Source organism: Kryptolebias marmoratus, linkage group LG22 (genome assembly GCF_001649575.2).
Source record: "Kryptolebias marmoratus isolate JLee-2015 linkage group LG22, ASM164957v2, whole genome shotgun sequence".
NCBI classification, from domain to species: Eukaryota; Metazoa; Chordata; class Actinopteri; order Cyprinodontiformes; family Rivulidae; genus Kryptolebias; species Kryptolebias marmoratus.
Window position 1 is genome coordinate 21,612,530 of NC_051451.1, and position 8,884 is coordinate 21,621,413.

Consider the following 8,884-nt stretch of genomic DNA (forward strand, 5'->3'; position numbering starts at 1 on the left):
TTCTTGAGGATTTAGATAATCTTCAGACTTTAGTATGTTTACTTAGTTCTCTTCATTGCCCATCATTGTTCCCCCAGTCATCCTTGGCCTGTGCTCATTACTCACCTGTCCTGTCTGTGCTAGTTAGCCCAGCTGCATTCACTCAGTAATCACCCCTCCCAGCATACTCATCCTCCTGCTTTGCTCTCAGTTATTGTTCAGGTATTCTGTTCGTTTTGTCCCTATTTTGCTAATTAGGCATTCTGTTAATTAAATTTTCTGAACATGTTTCACAAAGTTTTATATTGTTCTGCATTTAAAGTTTCTGGAACCAAGCTCAGAAAAAAAACCTTAAACAAGAACAATAATAAAGACAAAAATTTGTTGTAATACATCCACTATTGCCTCAGTTATTAATAAGCTGCAGACGCCAACTTTACTACCTTATGTAGGAAACAATCATCACTAATCTCACCCTTTTTTCTCTTGCAGAATCAGATCTTATGTTTGCACTTTCTCTGCTGGTTTATATGCACCCTTTAAGACCAACATTTTTGGCATAATGTTGAATCACATTACACATTTTTTTTTCTTCCCTTTTGCTCAGTAAACAAGCTTTCTCGTTTAAGTTTCCAGCTCATGTTCTCTCTGGGGTCTTTACCTGTGAAACAGCAAAAACATCTAAACCAGTGGAAAACATGTCTCATATGGGGGAAACTGTTCCCCTTTGTCCAGCATTTTCACAGGTATGAACATTACAACCAACTGGAGACAAAAAAAACCTCTGAAATGATGAATGCAAAATGGAGTGAAAAGTGAATCTCATACTACATTAAAGAGACTGAGAATATACTTTGAAGTTATGGCTTGAGAAAATCCCCTTTAAGTTTAAGTTATGGCTCTTATTTAAGTGAAGCTCAGTGCATCAGTTTGTTGAATGACTGTAAACAAAGTATCAGCTTCCTGCCAATGTTTTTGTCTATGTCCAAGAAAAAAAGAAAGGCCGAACCAAGCATGCCTCACTCCCTGTTCATGTTTGCATGTCACTATTTATTACCCATTTGGTGCCAGCACGGGTGAGGGTAGATGACGTTGAGGAAAGCCCTGGTGAGGTGTTTTTACACGGAATCCCCCTCCAGACAGTGCAAAGTTGTTAGAATTTCCAGCCATTTGAGAAAATACTGTTTTTATAAACACACACGTACAAACACACATATTCACTGAACACTGCTGCAACAATACCAAACTATACACAACCTTTTCTGATGAAGACAAGTATTAATATGAAAAAATAATCTTAGAATGTGCTCATATGTTGGCCTCATTTATATTAGAAAGGTATCTATACAGACCAGAAAGTCTTTTTTTTCTTTCAGAAGAAAAATTAAATATGATGGGAGAACCCCATGGAATAAATAAAAGCCTCTTTATATCCTTTAGTCACTGTTAGAAGGTCACAACTTAGTAATAGTTGGCGAAAAGTAAAATAAAAATATAAGAGTGTTTCTCAGTAAGCCCATAAAAGGCTTCTGTCTAAGCACTCTTTGTTAGCTGTTGATACACATAAACTTTTTCAATGTAAATCAAATCACAGAAACTCCAACAAAAATAAAAAAGTGTGAAAATGTGATTAGGAATTTTAAGTGTCCTGTCCAGTTGGATGATTCTCTTTCTAAGGGGCTCTTCTAACTTCTAAGCCACTCAAAAGTTTTTTTTTCTCAGCTGGATTAAAAAGAAATTTGATTGATCGTGTTTGTGGGTGGAAGGAAGGAGGAGGATTAAGAATTTTTCAATGTGTTTTTGACTGTCAGTTTTCTCGACGTGTGTGGGAAAATGTTGAGTTTTGTGTGAGGTCTCCCTCGTGCACTCAGATATTACACATACCCACAAGTAAAATAAAAACAAAAATACACAATGTTCTTTTTTGCTATGAATGAATATTGACTGCTCACGTAACCCCGTTAAATTATGCTTTTAAATGAGAATTAACGATCCACACCTTTTCCCATTTAAATGGCAAATTGAATGCTGAATGTTTTATATGAGAATTAAGACGTTTAACTGTCGAAAAATTCCCAGAGAACAGAAACAGCTTTTGTCCGCTCACTGCTTGTGGTCTTGTCTCAAATAATTAACAATAAACTGCAAAGCTTTCCTGCAAAGCACTGCATGCAAAAAGGCCTCACAGTTAAAGTGTTTTAGATTTTTTTTAACAACTACCAAAACTATCCTTCCAACTGTGTGTCCACTGTACATATATTAAACGAAAGCTCTTAAACGAGCAACAAACTCATAAAAGCATACATACTTTATAGTGGCAACTTGTTCTTTCTGATATACACATCTCTATCTTCACTGGTCTTCACTTCAGTCCTGCTGTCCCTTCCTTTGTGCTCTGAACAACATCTTCTCTTCCTAAAAGAATGCCTCTGATGGGCCTCTTTGACATGCATTGTTTATGCAAGAAAATTTAGACCCCCAGGCCCTGGCCTTGGCCCTCATCTGCAACCCAACCGCTGGCAGCGCTGCAACTGTGACTAATGCCTTATAGATTTGCCTCTCTGAGTGTTTGAACATACATGTATGTGTGTGTGTGTGTGTGTGCCAGAGAATAAAAGAAAGTGTGACTAATTCCTACAGAATGGTACTTGTACATTAGGGGGCCATTAGTAGTTTAGTCCCCTGATGGAACAGCAGGGAGTGGGACAGGCATTGTCGGGGACCCCTGTTACCCCATCACCACCAGCCACTGCCATTCTTACAGCGCACACAAAGTCGCTTTTAGGAAGTTAGAAAAACCAACATGGCTAACATGCATCTTGGCATTTGGTTTTAGGTGAAATTGCTACGAACATATTAGTTAAAATAAAACCCCTTTTTAAATTCAGTCTATTTCTCTTTCTTCCATAAACATGCTTGATGTTTGGTTTGATCAAATGGCGCAATTGATTCCGAGAAAGCACCAGCACGCTCATTCAGATACAACAGAAAATTACTCTATTGTTATCCCCCATCTATCTGTTTTCTTTACCCACTTTTCGTGGAAGGGTCGTGGAAGAACTGGTGCTTATCTCCAGAGGTCATTGTGGAAGAGGCGGGTACAATCTGGACAGGTTCCCATCTGCTATCAGATTGGTGAAAAGCAAGATCTTAAAGGTGCTATCCAGAAATCCTGGGAATGGTGCAAACAGCATATATACTTATGAAGCAGAGAGTATTGAACATGCTTTTGGTTACTATAACTTATGAAGTTACTCATGTTCGCTTTCAATAATGTTAAAAATAATAATAAAAAAATGCTCAGGCTGTGGAACATGCAGAGATATGGTGAAATCAAATGGTAATACCTGAAGGAATTGAAAGAACAAAAATATTTCGCATTTGCTTTGTTTGTAAACCAGTAGGAGTTATGAAGTACTGAGAAACAGTAAACACACACTGCTGAATTTACACTCTGTCGTGAAGTTGCATGTTTATTTGAGCCATTAGAACTTATTTAAGTACACGTCTCTTGCATGTAATGATCCAGCTGCAGACTCATCCGCTCATGCTCCTAACTTTGTGAGGTAATTTTTAGGGGATTTAGAATGAATTGGTGGCTTTTACTGTATAAAATAGGCCTTGGGTTGTTGATTAAAGTACATCATATTAACCTTGACTTGTTTCACTTTAACTGTCAAGGAAATTCTTGCTATCAATCTCAACCAAATTAGATGTGATCAGTCATAGTTGCTGAATGATCACTTGTACTTGACCTTTTTTGACTTTGCAGCTGCTTTTGGTTTTTGGACTTAAGCCTGGATTTGGCTCCACTATAAACTCCAACTATTACATGGTTTAATAGTTTTATGGTGATCTGAGAACAGTAAGAGTTCTGTCTGACGGTGAAAGAGGTGATCATTTTTGCAATGTCATTGTTCTAATCTTGTTAAACTCTGTAAACAGTCAAGACCAATAATATAACATTAAACCAATTCAATAAACCAGATCGATAAAGCAATAACTCTCTACAAATATGTGACGGTGAACTTTTTTTGAGGCTCAAGTTTGCCCTCTAACTTTTGAACGTGCCGGCATGTCTATGTGTGTGAGGAAAGAGAGCCATAAAGGTGTAAAAATATCATTCAACTCCAGGATAAACCTTCTCTCCCAAGTTCTGTACACAGTCCTGGAGCATGGGAGGATGTAACAAGGTTGCCCTGGGAGTGTGTATCCATACACACACTCTGAGTGTGTGTGTGAGGTTTCCCTCCTCTGAAGAGAAAAGCTCCATTGATGTGAGACGGTGCTCCTGTTCCGTGTCAAGTGCAGCACAGGGTCAGGAGGAAACTCTGTGATTTTCCACAGTTATACAGTCGTGTGTGTTTATGTGTTTCCCATGTTTGTTTTGTGGCCCATCGGATGGCCTTGCAGCACACAGATTCTGAGGGTTTGTTAAAATGCAGACCATTGCAGCTTCTATCTTGATGACATTTTAAATTTGTCGTTGTGAGGTCAGAAACTCAGTCTGACCTATTGACACTTAAAGCATCAACAGTAATAAATGTTGCACAACTAAATTCCACATAACACGCATGACTATTTTTTAGGGCTGTTATATATACAAAGGAACCTAAATATCATTCAGTTTTACAAAAAGTTATTTTTTCACAAAGGTGTTCAATAAAGCTTAATTTTTTCATGTTTGTGTATTTATATTTATATAGACATCTGCAAGTATATCTATTTGCAATAATATGATTATTTAAGTTTAAGTTATTAAAAACAGAGAACAACGCTTTAAAACATATTTTGCAGTACAGTGCAGTGGGGTGGTGCAGTGTTTTGCACTAGGACACTTCGGCATGCTTCAGAGTATGGGAATTGAACCTCTGACCCTTCAGCTGGAAGATGACCTTCCTACCACTGGGGTTTTGTGTCTTACAACTTTTCAGTTGTTTGTGTGGGACACATAAAGTTACAAAGGCTAAACTTGTGTGTTCTAAACCAAGATGGAGATATTCAGGTCTGAATCCATGTACAGTTTATTTGTAGACTCAGTTCTTAAATTGCCTCTGTTGCTTATTAGGTTGTTTTTGACATTCCAAATCCAACACAAACATCTTTTTAACCATCATCCTTTGCTCCAGATTTGTCACCCTTTGCAGAACATCCTCACCAGAGACCTGTCAGGTCAATAAAACATGACCACCATACATCTGATGAAGTTCTGCATGTTACACAGAGATGGCCTGTGCTGCAGTAAATTACTGGGTTTCAATAAAAGATCACTCAGCTCCTTTGCCTCCCCTGGTTCAGTGGTTTGTGACAGGCGGGCAAGTGGAGGAGCAGCCAGCCTGATCCGCCATGGTTGATGTTCATCACAGTGACACTGACCTATTTAACTGCCATTTTCTTCTGGATGTCAAAGAAATCACTGTTTGACATTTGGAGAAAGGCGTGGCCAATATTATTTAGGAAAGACAAACAAAACCCTGCACAAATCCTCATAATGAGCGTAATAAAAGAGAAAAGATATGAATGCCTCTTTAGTTAGTGGTCTCAGTTTCTCCCTGTGATTGATTTCTTAGATGGTAGTTTCATTTTGCCTACTTAGAGCGTAAACACACGCTTTAAGCAGAGGCCATCAAAGCTAACGTCTCAACTTGAATCAGACACAGATTGATGGTGGTGAGGCAAAAAAGGCTCCTTCACCTCATTTTTAGCAAGAGGAGAATGCTGGAAGCAGTGACCCGGAGCAAAGGTCTCATCAGTGCCTGTCTCTGTCTGAGGTCCCCCTGCCTGTCAAAGTCACATTTTAATCGCAAACATAATTTGAATTTACACTAATGAATACAAATGACTCTCAGGACTCCACAAGCTGAAAGTAATAAATTATTATCGCTGCTAACAATTGCATTTCTGAAGGCCTTTTTCAATTAGACGGCCCTGTGGAGACGATCACGGAAGGCCCGCTCAAATGAAGACAAACGATGCCCCTCACGTCGCCATGCGTCCTCTCCTCTGGTTTAATAGCTTTCTAATTTAGCAACATCTTCGACGTGACGAGGCATGAGCCTCTCTTTGTGTCTTTCTAAACCGTTTTGAGAAAGTCACCTAATAGAAAGCAGGTGTTAATCAACCTTGCTCTGATGTAGCACGTGATTCAGGAGGGAGTTTGACAAAGAGAGCATCGTCCTTGCCACTCAGTGACACAGACCAGTCAGTTAACAAAGAGGCCTTATTGAAGCACTTTGGAGTTTTTTTAGCATCCTGCAGAATTTAATAACCCAACAATTATGACGCTAAAATTCACATTTGGCAAACTCTGCTAAAAGGCAACTTAAAGAAAGAACTGATTCAAATAGCTTCAAGCTATAAACCCATGTTTCACTTGATTTGAAGTTAATTTATGTATAGCTAAAGTAGCCTTTAAAATAGCCATATATTTAATTTAATTTCTAATGGCGCTTACTTTTATATACTATTTTTTCTGGCAAGCTCTATCAGCAAAACTAAAGTTTATACCAACTGACAATTGCTCATTTTTTCTGGCTTCTAGCAGGAGTTGCATGCTGTGATCATGGAAAAAGCTTTTTTTTTGTTCTGTCAGTACTTAGCATTTCAGAGCTCCAAGACCAAAACTCCAAAGGAGGGACAAATGAAAACTGTTATTTGCTATTAATGTACCTGTGTGAAAAAAACATAATTAGTGTTTTAACAGGGGCCCTTACTTTGTTACTCGACACTGAACTTTTCCTTTCATCCAAAAACAATTTGCTTGAAATGTACACATCAAGAAGCTGAAACACTTTTTTTTGCCACGTTTTGAAATTTTCTTGTCAGAATGATTTGCAGGTCACAAAATGTTCAAATTGACGTCAGAAACATGAGCATCAACATTGCAATGATTAGGCTCGTCAGTTATTTGTTTTCAAAATTAAGAGGAAAAAGTTTCTCAAAGCATCAATAGTTGAAATTCAAGACCCAAACTTGCAGATCAAAACAAAAAACCCAGTGTAAGATAATTGCGCTTGAACATCCAAGACCGTCATCACACTCCACTTTCTTTAACAAAAACATGTTTTTTTGAAAGACTGGAGAGCCACAAAAGTGGGTTTCTGGTCAAAGAGTGAATAAAAGGCTTTCTGTGTGTGTGTCAGACAGCTGTCATCGCAGAGGAGTCTGAGGGGTCGGCTTACCATAGGGCATGGTCAACAACAACACCGAAAAACACATCAGAGCCCATTTATTTTATTGTTTAAACTCAGTGTGATAGGATAATAAAGACAGCTCCAGATCCAGTGTCTTAGGCCAATGTCCACTGAGTACCACAGATACGAAGCAAAAAGTCAGGAAAATGTTTTTGGCTCTTTCAGAGTGCGTTTACTGACTTTCACTCTGCTCTCAGCAAAATAATGAACACGTATCCCTGCATCACTGCAGCAGGCAGAGACTTCAGTGGAAACTATGTTGTATGAAACACAACACAGAAGATTTCAGCAATGGCAACAACAAAAAAACCATTTTATTCTATAAATGCTAATGAAAGGATGTGTATAATAAATAGATAAATGTCTTTTTTTAAAATAAAGTCTACTTATTCCTAATAATAAAGCACTAATAAACAGTTTGTATTTTTTCATAGCAAAAACTATACATCTGCAAAAGACATGTTCATGCTTTTGATCACACTAAATGTCTTCAACTACAATTCCTCTCAGCGGATTTATTGTGACTTTTAACCTTATTTTACTCTAATAAAAGTTCATATGAAATTATTCTCAGATGCCAACATGTTCCTCGGGCTAAAATGTAGGACTTTTGGGAAAATAACTTTTTAAAAACATTGTTTTATTGTGTGAATGTTCTCAAGGCCCACCTCTGTTTTACGCACAGGCCTGTGTGTTTTATAATTCACCAGTGAGTAGAAAGTTGAAGCTGCATCAGTAACACAATAGTTCGACATATTTTCAAGGGTTTTAAAAAGGCTCGTAAAGAATAGGTCAAATTTGACAGGAGGCAGTGAAGCAACAAAGGAAAAGGGATCAGAATTAGGAGGGGATGCTGTCTGACAAGATTGTGCAGCACAGAAGTTGGTTTCCTGGTAACACAGCAAAAGAAACAACTTTATATCTGTGATCCCAACAGAGAGCAAAGATTTACTGACCATATTAGCTCTCATTTCTACAAGTTTCTCTGACCTTTAAATCACTTCCTCTGACTTGTCTTCTGGTAATGATTTTACCAACAACTGTCTCCCCAGCTCTTCCTAATATTATTACACATTACGTAGAAAATATTTAACTCTGACTCTTCGGTGCAGCTGATTTACAGAAATCTTTCTCCCTTCTTTTATCATATTTGAGTCAGGCAGTAATTCTGACTTTCTTTTGGACTTAAAAGTCATCTGTTTAATAAAATCATATTTCTACTAATGGGAATGGCCCTGGAATAACTTGAGCTGCTGTTGTTCTTGCAGTAACTTACCGCAATAACAAGGTCTGAGCAAGGAGAGTGAGAAGGAAGTAGGGTAAGCGGATGGGGGATTGGGGAGTGGGCTGGTAGAAACAGTGTACAAGGGCAGAGGGACTGGACCTAAAGAAAAGTGAGCAAGTAAATCAGCTCCGTTGCTTCCCCAGCTTCAGGTTTATGTGTGCGCAGAGCACGGCGTGTGTTTCCAGGGGTTTCCATGCTGTCACAAAAGGCCCCTGTGAGACCAGCTTATTTACCCTGCAGTAAAACCCAAGAGGGAGTATACCCTGCAGTAAAAGTGGAGAGGGGGTGCAGTGGAATTAGATTTAGGGCCGCCCCCGGCTCTTCTGTTCTCTGTGTGCCGTTGGGGGAAAACCCACTCCACTGCTCTTGTTCTGTTGTTTAACTTGAGTTATGGTGTGTGTGTTAAGAGTTGAGGGTAAAAGTGTGT